Here is a 15,901-nt window from a genome sequence, read left to right as displayed (position 1 = left end):
TAATTTTAGCATTCCGGGAGGATGCTCTGGCAGAGCAGCCACGTGGAGCTTAGATTTAACTCAGCTCTGCTCCTCTATTGTGGGATCCTGGGCAAATGCCTTGACTTCTATTGGCCTCAGTATTCTCACCTGTAAAATGACGGGATTCAAAGCAGAGAGAGCCTGTCCTACAGTGGGGCGGTCCTGGGTTCAAATGTGACCTCTGATACTTCCCAACTGTGTGACCCCGGGCAAGTTACTTAACCCGGATTGCCCAGCCCTTATTATCTCTCTTCTAAGAATTAATACTAAGGCGGGGCAGCCAGGAAGTACCCGCTTTTCTTCTCATTTTAGCTCAATTGGTTTCTAAAAGTACAAAAAATGCTTATGGCAAAGAATGCTCTCCATGTCCAAATGCGGGTCAAAGCATAGGATTTTTCACTTTAGTTTATTTGGGTTTCTATTGGGGGGGTTTGGTTTTATGTGAATATTCTCTTACAAAAATGAACACTATGGAAATGTATTTTGCATGATAATACATGTATAACCCAGATCAAATTGCTTGCCAGCTCTGGGAAAATAGAAAGGAGGGAGACAATTTGGATCATATAACTAGAAAACTCACGTAGAAACTTGTTATCACATGTAATTGTAAAATAAAATTTACTTATAATAAAAATCTTAAAAAAATAAATTGGCAAGAAAGCATAAAATAAAAAATTTTAAAGTCCAAAAAATGGGGCAGCTAGGTGGCTCAGTAGATAGAAAGCCAGGCCTGAGCCAGGAGGACCTGGGTTCAAATGTGGCCTCAGATCCTTCCTATCTCTATGAATATCTCCTAGCCCTTATGACTTTTCTGCCTTAGAACCAATACTTAGTATCAAGTCTAAGGCAAAAGGTAATGGGTTTTGTTTGGTTTTTTACACTTTTATTTTATTTTTAAATTATATCTTTATTTTATTCCAATAACGAATTTCCATATGAGTTTTCCAAGGTTACATGATTCATGTTGTCTCTCTCTCCCTTCCCAGAGCTGACAAGCAATTCCACTGGGTTATACATGTATTATTGCCCAAAACCTATTTGCATATTATTCAATTTTGTAAGTGAGTAATCTTATAAAACCAAAACCCCCAAATCATCTACCCAAATAAACAAGTGATAGATTGTATGAAGTAATGGAATCTTATATTTAATTTTAAAATGATAAAATTTTAAAGTGTAAAAACTTGTTAACAGCAGTCAAATTGAACATCTCTATCTCTTGGTTATAAACTCTTCCCCCTCTCTAGTAATTTCTTCCATTCTCCTTTCACTTGTTTATGATGTCTTTATGTCTAAATCATGTATCCATTTGTTGCTTCCAACAAACATTTATTCTGTTTTATTTATTATATTTATATTTATTCTATACAGAGAATAAAAAGAAAGGCAGAAAGCAGTGCCTGCTCTCAGGGAGTTCCCATTTCAATTGGAGTGACCAGCTGTACATAGAGGTAAATGTCTCCAAAAGGCCACCTACAATAAACTATGCTTTCCTTCCTCTGTCTTCTTAACCACTTACATTCCTCCTCCTCCTGATCTCATCATTCCACTGAAACCACTCTGTCCAAACCTCCCATGATCTCCTAGTTCCCAAAGCCAGTGGCAGTCTCCATCCTTATTCTCCCCCACCCCTGTGCAGCCTTTGATGCCATGGATCGTTCTCTCCTCCTTGAGACTCTCTCCTCTCTTGGTTTTCGGGACGCCCCCTTCTCCTGGTTCCCCTCCTACCTCTCTGAGGACTGCTCTCTGTCTCCTTTGCTGGGATCCTCCTCCAGATCATGCCTTCTAATTGTAAGGGGCCCTCTTCTCTTCCCGCCTCCACTACTTCACTTGGTGAAGCCCTCCATCATCAGCTCCCATTTCCATGCTGATTCTCAAATCTACCTCTCCTGCCCCAGACTCTCTGCTGACCTCGAATTTCACATCTCCGACTGCCTCTTGGACATCTCAAACTCAACGCCTCCAAAACGGCACTCATTACCTTTGCCCCCCGACCTTCCTCCATTCCTCATTTGCCTTTTACTTTGGAGGGCAGCATCGTCTCAATCCCTTAGGCTTCCAACCTAGGAGTCATCTTGACGCCCTCTCTCTCTCTCTCCCTCCCTCTCTTTCTCCCTCTCTCTGTCTCTGTCTCTCTGTCTCTCTGTCTGTCTCTGTCTATCTCTCTCTCTGTCTCTCTGTCTCTCTGTCTATCTCTCTCTCTCTGTCTCTGTCTCTCTGTCTCTCTCTCTGTCTCTCTCTCCCTCCCTCTCTTTCTCCCTCTCTCTGTCTCTGTCTCTCTGTCTCTCTCTCTCTCTCTCTGTCTCTCTTTCTCTCTGTCTCTGTCTCTCTCTGTCTTTCTCTCTCTCTGTCTCTGTCTCTCTGTCTATCTCTCTCTCTGCGTCTCTCTCCCTCCCTCTCTTTCTCCCTCTCTCTGTCTCTGTCTCTCTGTCTCTCTCTCTATCTGTCTCTGTCCCTGTCTCTGTCTCTCTCTCTTTCTCTCTCTCTCTTTCTCTCTCTGTCTCTCTGTCTATCTCTCTCTCTGTCTCCCTGTCTCTCTCTCTGTCTCTCTTTCTCTCTGTCTCTGTCTCTCTTTCTCTCTTTCTGTCTCTCTCTCTCTCTGTCTCCCTCTCTCTCTCTCTCTGTCTCTCTCATTTTCTCTCTGTCTCTCTGTCTCTGTCTTTGTCTCTCTCTGTCTGTCTCCCTGTCTCTCTCTCTGTCTCTCTTTCTCTCTCTGTCTCTCTGTATCTCTCTGTCTCTGTCTCTCTCTCTGTCTCTCTTTCTCTCTGTCTCTCTGTCTACCTCTCTCTCTCTCTCTCTTTCTCTCTCTCTCTGTCTCTGTCTCTCTGTCTATCTCTCTCTCTCTGTCTCTCTCCCTCCCTCTCTTTCTCCCTCTCTCTGTCTCTGTCTCTCTGTCTCTCTCTCTATCTGTCTCTGTCCCTGTCTCTGTCTCTCTCTCTTTCTCTCTCTCTCTTTCTCTCTCTGTCTCTCTGTCTATCTCTCTCTCTGTCTCCCTGTCTCTCTCTGTCTCTCTGTATCTCTGTCTCTGTCTCTCTCTCTCTGTCTCTCTCTGTCTCCCTCTCTCTCTCTCTGTCTCTCTCATTTTCTCTCTGTCTCTCTGTCTCTGTCTTTGTCTCTCTCTCTCTGTCTCCCTGTCTCTCTCTCTGTCTCTCTGTATCTCTCTGTCTCTCTGTATCTCTCTGTCTCTGTCTCTCTCTGTCTCTCTTTCTCTCTGTCTCTGTCTCTCTCTCTGTCTCTCTTTCTCTCTGTCTCTCTGTCTACCTCTCTCTCTCTCTCTCTGTCTCTTTCTCCCTCCCTCTCTTTCTCCCTCTCTCTGTCTCTGTCTCTCTCTCTGTCTGTCTCTGTCTCTCTCTCTCTGTCTCTGTCTCTCTCTGTCTCTGTCTCTGTCTCTTTTTCTCTCTCTCTGTCTCTCTCTTTTTCTCTCTCTCTCTGTCTCTGTGTCTATCTCTCTCTGTGTCTCTGTGTGTGTGTGTCTCTCTGTCTGTCTGTCTGTCTGTCTGTCTGTCTGTCTCTCCTTTTGATTTCACCTCTGCAGCATCTCTTGAATAAGCCCCCTCCTCTCCTCTGACACTACCACCCTCTAGTGCAGACCCTCATCACCTCCCACCTGGACCCCTGCCTCAAGTCTCTCCCCACTTCCATCCATCCTCCATTCAGCCCAAAGTGACTTTCCTAAAGCCCAGGTTCAACCACATCATACATCCAACAACACAGAAAACCCTAGTGGCTCCCCATTTCCTCCAGGATCAAAAGCAAAATGCTCCGTTTAGCATTCGAAGCCCTTCCCAGCCTAGTACCTCCCTCTCCAACTTTCCAGGCTTCTTACACCTTACTCCCCAACTTTATCTGTTGGTTTCCAGTCGAGTGACACCAGCCTCCTGACGGGGCTATGAACAAGGCCCTCCGTCCCTGAGCTCTGGGTGTCCCCAAGCCTGGAACATTCTCCCTCCTGTGACCTGATTACCTCTCTGGCTCCCTTTAAGTCTCCACTAAACACCGCCATCTTTTTTTAAACCTGCACCTTCCATCTCAGAACCAATACTTGCAGCTTACCAAATATTAGTCACTTAATATGTATTCACACAGCAAAAAAGAGAGAGAAGAAGAAGAAAGAATAGGGGAAAAGGAGGAGAATGAGGGACAGAATGTGTCCCTGGGGAATTCTGAGGGAGGCATGTCAGAAATCTTTCAGCTAGTTTGTCTTTTTTTTCTGCTTCTATTTTTTCCCATGACTCCATGATTCTTGTCTCCCTCTCCCCTCCCGGAGTTGACGAGTGATTCCACTGGGTTGTACATTTATAATAGGATATTTAGTCTTGATGAGGGAGAAAAATATTGGGGATGGCAATCCCTCCTCCCATCTTATGGACACAGAGTGGGGAAGGTAACTCCTCAGATCACACAGAACTGGGGCTAGGATTAAGAAGAGAAGGGAAGTGTTTCAGACAAGTCAATAAGCTGGTTTTTTCTTGTTTTTGTTTTTTTAACTCTTACCTTTGTCCTTTCAATTTTAAGGCAGAAGGGTAAGGGCTAGGCAAACAGGTTAAGTGACTTGCTCAGGGTCACACCCATAGAATGTATCAGAGACCAGATTGGAACCCTGATCCTCCTGACTCCAGGTCTGGCATTCTATTCCCCAATAAATAGTTTTTAAAAATAAAACTTTATCTGTTGGTTCCAAGGCAGAAGAGTGGTAAGGGCTAAGCAATGGAGGTGAAGTGACTTGCCCAGGGTCACACAGCTAGGAAGTATCCGAAGCCACTTTTTTTTTTTTAAACGCTTACCTTCCATCTTGGAATCCATACTGTGTATTGGTTCCAAGGCAGAAGAGTGGTAAGGGCTGGGCAGTGGGGGTTAAGTGACTTGGGAGGCCATTTTTCAACCCAGGACCTCCTGTCTCCAGCCCTGGCTCTCTCTGCACTAAGCACCCCTGAATCAATGCTGTCTTGCAACGTTCCAGCTAAGAACCACCCTGATAACGGAGGCCCATGTCTCCAGGACAGGTTCTCAGTTGACCAGGGACTCACCCATGATGGCCACCAGGGGGAGCCAATGACCAACGAGCCTAGTTGATTAATTTCTACGAGAAACAGCAGCTGTGCCCAGGGCATGAGGGGATGCCCTTTCCATCAAGAAGCCTGTGTTCTCTGGGCCCAGGTGTGTGGTCCAGACCCGCTTCAGTCCTGGGGAAGTGTGGGCTCCCCCGAGAGGCTCCCCTTGGCTCACACTGGCTCATTTAGGTCCCCACTCCAGCCCGCCAGGGGAAAATCGCTTAGGTTTAGGTTTGGGCTCATGTCTAGGGTCTTCCCAAAGGCAGTGGGACAAAGATGCTCAGCATACCGTGAATCTGGTATGGGACAGGTATTTTATCTCCTACATGCAGAGGAATATTAAACCTAGAACACTCATGAGCATGCACCGACAGAAAAGACTCGAAACGCAATTCAGTGACAGCAGAACCACTCTATGGTCCCAGGAGGCTGAGCCTCCCTCTCTCACCCAGGCTGGAAGGGTTCGGGCTACTCACAGACCCACACTGCCCCTGATCATTTCATAGCTTGGACCTGTTCTATTTCTTCCTTTCCTTCTTTCTCTTTGTCTCTTCCTTTCTTTCCTTCTTTCTCTCTTTCTCCCTTCCTTTCTTCCTTTTTTCCTTTCTTCTTTCCCTCCTTCTCTTCTTCCTCCCTTCCTCCCTTTCTTTTTCTTTCTCTTTCTTTACTTCTTTCTCTTTGCCTCTTCCTTTCCTTCTTTCCTTCTTCCTTTCTTTTTCTTTCTTCCTTTCTTTCCATCTTTTTCTTTCTTCCTTCTCTCCAGATTCAGTGTGGACACCCGTTTGGTATAAGCCACTGCAGCTCCAGAGCTCAAGAAATCCACCAGCCTCAGGCTCCCTAATTACTGGATTACAGCTGGGCACCACTCTACCAGGGAAGTTGTGGCTTACATCTCCTATAAAGCAATTTGAAGCTCGGCTGAATGAGTATTGTTACATTGCACTTTCATGCTACAATGTCTTCTCAGAGTCCTGGTTGGTCTCCCTGTCTCAAATCTCTTCTCAGCTGTTAAATAGATTTTCCAAAAAAGTGGGGGGAGGGCCCACATGTGCAACTGGGTGGCTCAGTGGATAGAGCACCAAGCCTGGAGCTGGGAGATCCTGGGTTCAAATCTGACCTCAGACACTTCCTAGTTGTGTGATCCTGGGCAAGTCACTTCACTTCCATTGCCCAGCCCAGGGGTCCCCAAACTTTTTACACTGGGGGCCAGTTCACTGTCCCTCAGACCATTGGAGGGCCGGACTATAAAAAGCTAACCCTAACCCCAACCTGGTGGCAGTATACACAGTGCGGAATCCCCTCCCCCAGATGGCCACTCTGTGCAGCCACCAGAAGTAGTACTGTGGCACCGCCACACACAGTGCTCCTCTCACTGACCACCAATGAAAGAGGTGCCCCTTCCGGAAGTGGGCTGGGGGCCGGATACATGGCCTCAGGGGGCCGCAGGTGTTTGGGGACCCCTGGCCCAGCCCTTTTTGCTCTAAGACAGAAGGCAAGGGTTGTTGGGTTTTTAAGTGCAGGTCTGAGTGTCTCCCCCCACTACTCAATAAATACTAGGGGCTCCCTATTCTAGGATCAAATGGGGCATCCTCTTTGGCATCTGAAGTTTTGCACCTCGGCTTCACACAGGGAAGGTCACATGCCCTTGAGCCCATTTATCATCTACAAGCATTCCTCCTTCCTAAGCCATAACTCTGAAGTTCCTCTGACTGCCGAGAGTTGGTTTGCCTCAGGATGTAATCACAGAGACCAGGTAAGGAGACACTAATATATCTTCTTTTGATTTAGAGGGAGGATGGGGATAGGGGTGCGCTGGAGCCAGCTTGAACTAACTGGACTTGATTCTTTTTTCCCCAGAAACCTCAGTTATTTTTTTTAATAACTCTTACCTTCCATCTTGGAGTCAATACTGTGTATTGGCTTCAAGGCAGAAGAGTGGTAAGGACTAGGCACTGGGGGTCAAGTGACTTACCCAGGGTCACACAGCTAGGAAGAGTCTGAGGTCAGATTTGAACCCAGTACTTAGCATTGATTCTAAGAAGGTAAAGGTTAAAAAATATATATATTGAGTATTGGTTGTAAGGCAGAAGAGTGGTAAGGGCTAGGCAATGGGGGTCAAGTGACTTGCCCAGGGTAACACAGCTGGGAAGTGTCTGAGGTCAGATTTGAACCTAGGACTTCCCATCTCTAGGCCTGGCTCTCCATTGTAAAAAATAGACTCGAATACAAGACTACAATCCTCACAAGCCTTTGCTCCACTTCCCCAAGATGCTTTGTAATCTCACGGGAATTCTGAGGTGGGCCGAGATCGAGGAAGGATTTAAGCTGATGGCAAAGGTTTTGGGGGCTCTTTTGGACTTCTGTTTTGGAGCAGAGGCGTCTCTTCCATGATGTGAGGTTATTTTGTCTAGACCTCTGGCCTAGGCACGTGTTTCTTACTTGTATATTCTTTAATCCTTCATCCTTAATAAACCTCTAAAAAATATAATACTCCTTGCAGAGAGAAACTAATTTCTACCTGCCTCAGTCTCCCCTAATTTTTAATCTTTACACCATCCACTGAGCTACCAGCTACCCCCTAGAAATCTGGGTTAGTAAACATTTATCCACATATCCTTGGCGGAGACCAATTTCCCCCCTTTGTGATCGAAGTGCAGTTGTTTCAGTCATGTCTGACTCTTTGTGACTCCTTTTTGGAATTTTCTTCACAGGGTAAGGGAGGGAGGAAGGGAAGGAGGAGGAAGGAGAGTGAAGGGATTGGCTTCCTCCTCCGTTACTTATGGGGAGAGGTGAGCCAGGGGGATGCTGTTGGAGAAATGGAGGAGAGGGCCCTGGAGAGGGATTTGATTCAGTGAGGTGACCCTGTGTCTCCCTGTAACAGGGGAGGTCAGCACTGTCTCTGTGAGACAAGACTACCCTTGGGAATTTCCACCTCCCAAGGGGGCATCAACCGCCAGCCCCCAGGGGTTTAGCTGCCAAGGAAACGGTGGCGGCTTCCTTGATCAGAGATCCTGAGTCACAGGTTCTCTCCTTGCGAGAACTTGATCCCTAAGACAAACCCAAAGCCAAAGTCTAAATATTTCCAAATGGTTCACTGAGGTTATTTGGAGCAGGTGATGGCCAAGGTATGAGGGGGAAAGGGAGGCGGCCGAAGGGGAGCCCTAAAGGTTGCCCCCCGGCAGACTGGCTTTCCAGAGTCTGGGGGCCAGCAGCCACTGAGCCTTGGCCTCTTTCTCCACCGACTGCTTCTATGCTTAACTAAATCCCAAGTTCCATCCCAAAGGGGTAAATAAGAGAGAAATCAGGGAGGTGGATCAGGTGGCTCAAAACCAGAGTGAGTCCAACAAGATCCCTGTTGAGAAGCCCACAGATGACGGTTGGCCCCCAGTGAAGGTATTTGAGGGTCCCAGAAGGCCTGGATGGGCTCCTGTCCGCTGCCAGAAAAACCACCTTCCCTCTTCACTTCCCAGGCTGGAAGTAAGTCCTCCTATCCAAAGTTCCAGGCAGCTCTCAGAACGGACAGAATTCTTCTCCCTTCCCCTGCTGCTTCTCCAGGCGATCTGTCAATCGGGCTTCCTTACTTTATAACAGATACTGGAGTGGGTTTCCATTTCCTTCTCCAGCTCCCTGGACAGACGAGGATATTGAGGCAAACAGGATGAAATGACTTGCCCAGGGCCATACAGCTAGTCTGAGGCCATATTCAAACTCAGGGAGATGAGTTTTCCTGACTCTAGGACCAGCCCCTCGCTGCCCAGTCCCCTACTATGTGACCATAATTCTGTCATAGAACCATGAATTTAAGTCAGAAAGGAGCCTTCATGTACAACTCCCCTCGTCCTACAGATGAGGAAACGGAAGCCCCAAAAGGTTAAATGACTTGCTTATGGTCACACCGATAGCTTCTGAGGGAGGATTCAAACCCAGATCTCCTTGTTCTCTCCACTACACCGTGCTGCCTTCATTCAGCTTCTCCTGGTGCCTAAACTATTCTTCCTCAGCCTCCAGTCGTTCAGCCCCTTCTTGAATCTTGATGGTCTCACTTTCCTCCCTCCAAAAACTCTCCAGGCCTCTGGTTCAGCTCTACATTGTGCCCTACCCTTAAGTTCCACGGCCCTCTCATTCCTTTCCTTGGATCCCTCCAAGCATCTAGTCAACTCTCTGCTTCTGCTCTCTTGCTGGCAAATGCCAGGAGAGGAGCCAGGTTCACCCCACACGGATGTGACCCAACATGCTTTGGGTCCTCCTCCCCTCTGCCCACCACCCTTTTCATCTCCCCTGGCTGACTCTCCCTGACACTCCTCAAACACTCCATGCGGCTCCTCCCCTCGTTAGAGGACATCTCTTACTTGGCTGGAAAAATTAATGGGGGGGAAGTCTCCCCACTTCTGTACTTCCCGTCCCCTCAGCGACATCCTGCCCTCTCTCCCCCTCTGGGCTCGTCTCGAAGGAACAGAGAACCCTCGTTCTTGGCAGTGCCAACGTCTCACCTTGTGCTCTCGGTCTGGGGTGTGCTTGAGCCAATTCATCCTGACCAACTGTGTTTTTTTTCAACTTTCCCTTCTGCCTTAGTATCAGTTCTAAAACAGAGGGGCAGCTAGTGGCTCAGTGGAGTGGGAAGTCCTGACTTCAGATACTTCCTAGCTGTGCAAGTCTTGCTTAGCTCTTTTTCTAAACCTCCTTACCGTATCTTAGAATCAATACTGCGTATTGGTTCCAACGCAGAAGAGCAATCAGGGCTAGGCAACTGGGGGCGGGGGGAGGTAAGTGACTTGCCCAGGGTCACACAGATAGGAAGTATCTGAGGCTAGATTTGAACCCAGTTCCTCCCATCTCAGTCCCCAGTTGTCTAGCTTTTACCACTCTTCTGCCTTGCAACAAACACTTAGTATCTATTCAAAGATAGAAGGTAAGGGTTAAAAAAAAAATTCTAAAAGAGTGGTAAGGACCGGGCAACTGAGATTAAGTGACTTGCCCAAGGTCACATAGTTAATAATATCTATAATGCATCCATAACCATTGAATGAAGCCTGTCCCAAATCTCTCCTCATGTCCTCCTGACTCCAAGCTTGGCACTCTACCCACTGTGCTACCAAGCTGTCCCCAATTGTTAACTTTTTAATGTGAGCAATTATACTTTGGAGAAGGCCATATGGTACAAATGGGTGCAATTTTTTGTTATTCATTGACTAGGCTTATGAAAGGGTTTAAGGGAATGTTAATGATGGAGAAGACAAAGTTTTTCCTGTGTACATTTTTGGGGAGAGAGGCTGCTATTGAACATTTGCCCCTGCATCCCAGTTTGGGTCCCATCCTTTTTGCCTCCCCCAAGAACTTGCCCTTTTGATCACCTTTCCCTCCCTAATTACCCATCTCCCTTTCGTCATGATGCAGGAGCCATAGAACCAGCCTCAGAACTAGGAAGCCCTGGGTTCCAGTCCTACCTCGGACGAATGCTGGCTGGTGAACCCTCTCAGAGACCTTACTTTCTCCCACTATAGATTTCAGAGAAGCTGTCAGCTTGACTTAGTAGATGGAACTTCCTCATCCATTTGTTCCCTCTACCAATGAACTCTTTGCAGGTCCACTCCCTGTTTCTATCTCATCCAGATCCTCTATTGTCTTCCCTGCCTTTTAGAAATAGGGCCAAACCTGCCGCCATCATTAAAAGATCTTCATTTGACTCTTGTGTCTCCTGGAGTCATCTTATGCCTGTTTCTTTCATTGTGAAACTTCGAGGGAAAAAACCGCTGCCCAGAGTCCTTCACTTTCTCACCTTCCCGCCCATTTCTCAATTCCTGCTGTCTGGTTTCTGTCCCCACCGTTTGAATGAGCCTCCTTCTCCTGACCCCTCTGCAGTGTCTGGCAGAGCTGACCATCCCCCCCTTCCAGATTCGCTCTTCTCCCTCCGCTTCCTGCCTGCCTTCTGTCATGGTCCTCTTCTTGTGTACCAGCCGCTTCTCATTCCCACGTCCCACCCTCCATGTTGGGACTGCCCAACGACAGTGGCCAAGGCCCTCTCGCCTCCTCTTGCTACAATTTCTCTCCATTTATTTTTTATACATTCTTCATGAATTTATCATGAACACATTGTATTCTCTTAGTTAAGGCATGTGGGTGGGTTGGGGCGTATCACTGGACTTGGAACTCAGGAAAGCCTAAGCTTCAATCCAATCTCAACTTTTTCCTAGCTCCGGAACCCTAGGCAAGTCACTTAACTTCTGTCTGCCTCAGTTTCCTCAACTATAAAATGGGAATAATACATATTATCAACTCACTATAATACTTCTATTGGTATATCATATATAATATGAAACAAATATGTCATCATTCATAATAAATGCAGCGAGGTGGCACAGTGGCTAGAACATGGGTCTGGAGTCATGAAGACTCCTCTTCCTGACTTTAGATTTGACCTTAGACACTTTCTGGCTGGGCCCCCTGGACACTTACTTGCCTATTTGCCTTGGTTTCCTCATCTGTAAAATGATCTAGAAAAGGAACTGGCCAACCACTCCAGGTCTTTTGCCAAGAAAACCCCAAAGAGTTGGATACATCTGAAAAATGACTCAACAATGAAAGTAATAATAATAATACCTACCAGCCACAGGGTTGTTGTGAGGATTGAATGAGATAAAATGTATGAAGTGCTTTGAAAACCATAAAGGGCTATATAATAATTATTATAGTCTGTGCTATTGTATAGTTTAATTATTATTAGAATTAAATGTAAAAAGTTGAAGGACTCCTGCCCAATAAAATGCCTGGCACAGAGTGGGCAACTGACAAATACTTTTTCTTTTTAACCCCTTGCCTTCCACCTTAGAGTCAATACTATATATGCATTGGTACCAAGGCAGAAGAGTGGTAAGGGCTAGGCAATGGGGGAAGTGTCTGAGGGCAGATTTGAACTCAAGACTCCTTGTCTCTAAGCCTGCCTCTCTATCTACTGAGCCACCCAGCTGCCCCCATCTTCTTCTTAAGTCCTTCAGCACTAAGGGTACCCGACTTTACTCTTCATGGTATGAAGTGGCCAAAGGATTCAAGAATCGTCAATGTCAGAGGTGAAAGAGACCTTAGAGATCATCTCATCCAATCTCCTCGGTTAGAGACGAGGAAACGTTAGCACAAATCATAACTCGATGTGGCTTCATTTGAACGTGATTCCTCTGATTCCAAATCGCTCATTCTTTCCATGGTAGCACAAAAAGATCCATTTATTCATCAGAGGAGGGAAGGCCCAGCCAGGAGGGGAGCGAGGGTGAGTGAGTAGGGAGAGCACAGGCTGTGCCAAGTACTTTCTACAAATATGATCTCATTTGATCTCAGAAAAAACAAGAAAATAGGATCCCTGGGTTAGCCCACTCTCCTTTGCTAAAAAGAACACAAAAATTCTAGCATTTCCCCATAACTGAGAAAGATCTCAAAAGTCGAGTTCAGCCCCAACGGATTTCTTTCAGAACATCCTGGAACAGTGGTCATCCAGGCTCTGCTTGAAGACCTTCAAGAATGGGGAGCTCACTCCCCCTAGAAGAGGGCCATTCCATTATCAGACAAAGTTCCCCACAGGCTGAGAAACACTGGCCAGTAACTGAGCCTGTTTCTACAGGATCTTCAATTGAAAGCTATTAGTGACCTTGTTTTAGTCTTGTTTAACTCTTTGTGACCCTATTTGGTGGTTTTCTTGTCAAAGATACAGGAGGGAGTTGCCATATCCTTCTCTGGTTCATTTTACAGTTGAGGAAACTGAGGCAAACAGGGTTGAGTGATTTGTCACATAGCTAGGAAGTATCTAATGCCAGATTTAAACCCAGGTCCTCCTGGCTTCAGGCCTAGCACTCTATCCACTCTAGCTGCCCCATTGGGGAGGGGGAGGCCTTAGGGATCACCTAGTTCAAGCCTCTCATTTTACATACTACTGTATTTACTGTTACATAAGCTTATTTACTACATTTTGTCAGTGTTTTGTTTTCATCCGTTTTGCCCATACACCTCCCCTTCCCCACTTCCCCACTCCCTCTGACAAAGAAACCATCTAAGATACCCAACGCCCAAGACTGGATCAGACAATATAAACGCTATTTCATCCCGGTAGTCCCCCACCTTTTTCTGGGAGACGAGAGAGAGGTTTCACTATTTGTTCTTGGGGATCTTCCTTTTTTCGGTCACTCAGAAGTCAGCTTCCTTTAGCAATCGTTTCATTTACGCCGATATAGCCAGGGAGGATATTGTTCTCTTTGGTCTTCCTAATGGCACTCTGCAGCACGCCATAGAACTCTTCTGATATATTATCAAAGAGGAATATGTAAAATGCTTTGCAAGCCTTGAAGCACCAGATCAATGGCAGCCATTATTTTTAGCTGTTATCATATTTCTTTGAATTCTTTAGATTCATTGTTCCTTACTGCAAAACAATATTTCATCCGTTTGCTCGCCCTCTTCTTTTTGAGCCACTCTCCAATGGATGACCTCCACGTCATTCTCCAGGCTTTACTACCACAAAGGAAATGGATGTCAATATTTTAGCATATGTGGGATCTTTGCTTCTGTCTTTGATTTTCTTAGGGACAGATACCCAATAGTTAGGATGCTGCCTCAACGGGGACGGATCATTGAGTCCCTTTTCTTGAATAATTCCAAATTAAAATTCAGAACAACCAACCACCTCATCTGTTTTTAAAGCCTTACCTTCTGTCTTAGTATTAATTCTAAGATAGAAGAGTGCCAAGGATGAGGCAATGGGGGTTATGGGACTTGCCCAGGGTAACACAGCTAGGAAGTGTCTGAGGCCAAATTTGAACCCAAGCCCTTCAGTCTCCAGGCCTAGCACTCTATTCACTGTGCTACCTAACTGCACCCCAACCACCTCATTTTATAGAGGAAAAAACTGAGATCCTTAAAGGTTAAGGCTGTGTTGGAAAATCTACGTCATGAGTGTTGGAGGGGTTGCTCCCCTCCCCTTCTCCACACACCTGAGAACATTTCTCCCATCACCTGCCTCTCTGCCTGGCAGTCCAATGAGAGCACTTCCTCCCTCCCCTGTCTGGGGTAAGGCAGGGGGTTCACATATGGTGTGAGGATTGCAGTTTGGGCACTGGATCTCTGAAAGGTTTGCCATCACTGGGTTAAGGCATTTGCTTAAAGGTCACAGGGGTGGCAGGCCTTCAGACTTTAAACCCAGTGATCCTTCCATTGTCTCATGCTGCCTCCTTTTCATCCCTTCATCCAGGCGTTCATCCACCACCCTTCCACCCATCCATTGATCTATGCCCCACTCATCCATCCATCGTCTATTCATCCATCCATCCCTTATCCATCCATCCATCCCTTATCCATCTCTCCATCCATCATCCATCCCTTATCCATCCATCCATCCATCCATCCCTTATCCATCCATTCATCCCTTATACATCTATCCATTCCTTATCCATTCATCTGCCCATCCCTTATCCATCCATCCATCCCTTATCCATCCATCATCCATCCCTTATCCATCCATCCATCCATCCCTTATCCATCCATCCATCCATCCATCCCTTATCCATCCATCCATCCCTTATACATCTATCCATTCCTTATCCATTCATCCGCCCATCCCTTATCCATCCATCCATCCCTTATCCATCCATCATCCATCCATCCACCCATCCCTTATCCATCCATCCATCCCTTATCCATCTATCCATCCATCATCCATTCATCCATCCATCTACCTATTCCCTATCCATCTCCCCATCCATCTAGCCATTAAACAACCATTTAGTAAGATCTTCCTATATAATGTAGACATTTGTTTTGCTTGCCTATTAAAGGATAACCGTACTACATGTGTTACAAAAGTTGTTTTTTTTTTCTTTTAAATGGGGTGGAGGAGGAGGAAGGAGAGAAAATAAATGTTTGTTCATTGAAAATTTAAATAAAATTTGAGATCTGAAAAAAAGGCTTCTTTTGTGTAGAATCCAATGTTGGACACTGCCGGAGGGAGTTAGAGTCAGAAGACTTGAGTCTTGGGTCTTTGGGCCAGTGATTCCCTGCCTCTGGGCTCCAGTCTCTTCACTGGATTCATCCCTTGGAGTTCTATATTGATGATCTTCAAGTATGTAAAAGTGAAGAGATTGGGGATCTCTCCAAACACAAAATCTCAGCCAAGATGCTGTGCGTGCCTTGTGGAGCTCAGAGTCCTTCTATGAGGTCACCCTCCTGTGAGTCCTCCAGAAGAGGAATGCACTCAATGCACTGGATTAGGAGGGGCCAGCACTGATAACTCTAGAATATAGGCTCTTAATAACAAACACTTGGGGACAGCTGGGCGGCTCAGTGAATTGAGAGCCAAGCCCAGAGATGGGACGTCCTGGGTTCAAATCTGGCCTCAGGCACTTCCTAGCTGGGTGACCCTGAGCAAGTCACTTGACCCCATTTCCTGGCCCTTAGGGCTCTCCTGCCTTGGATTCTAAGGCTGAAGGTAAAGGTTTGAAAAACAAAAAACACTCAACACTTTTCCATATCTTCCTGGTAGAAATGCAGCTGGCTCCCACCCAAGGAGGAGACCAGGGACTCCCTTCATATTTATGACCAATATCATCTGAGACAACTCTCTGGTGTCTGGTATCTCTTTCAGAAAGGACTCATCTCGGTACTAAAGCTAGGGTGTTAGCTATTTCCTCCTTAACGGTCACTACCTCATACCCTCCCACATCCATCACCAGCCCTGTGCTTCCTGTTTCCAAGGCAATGGGTGTGGGGGGAGGGAAGCCGAAAAGGGGATGTTTCTGGGGCTTCATACAGGTCTGGGTCTACCCAAAAGGTGGCTTGAAGGTCAAGATCAA

The sequence above is a fragment of the Monodelphis domestica genome, chromosome 3, assembly GCF_027887165.1.
Source record: "Monodelphis domestica isolate mMonDom1 chromosome 3, mMonDom1.pri, whole genome shotgun sequence".
Classification (NCBI taxonomy): domain Eukaryota; kingdom Metazoa; phylum Chordata; class Mammalia; order Didelphimorphia; family Didelphidae; genus Monodelphis; species Monodelphis domestica.
Note: the sequence above shows the minus strand (reverse complement) of the source record.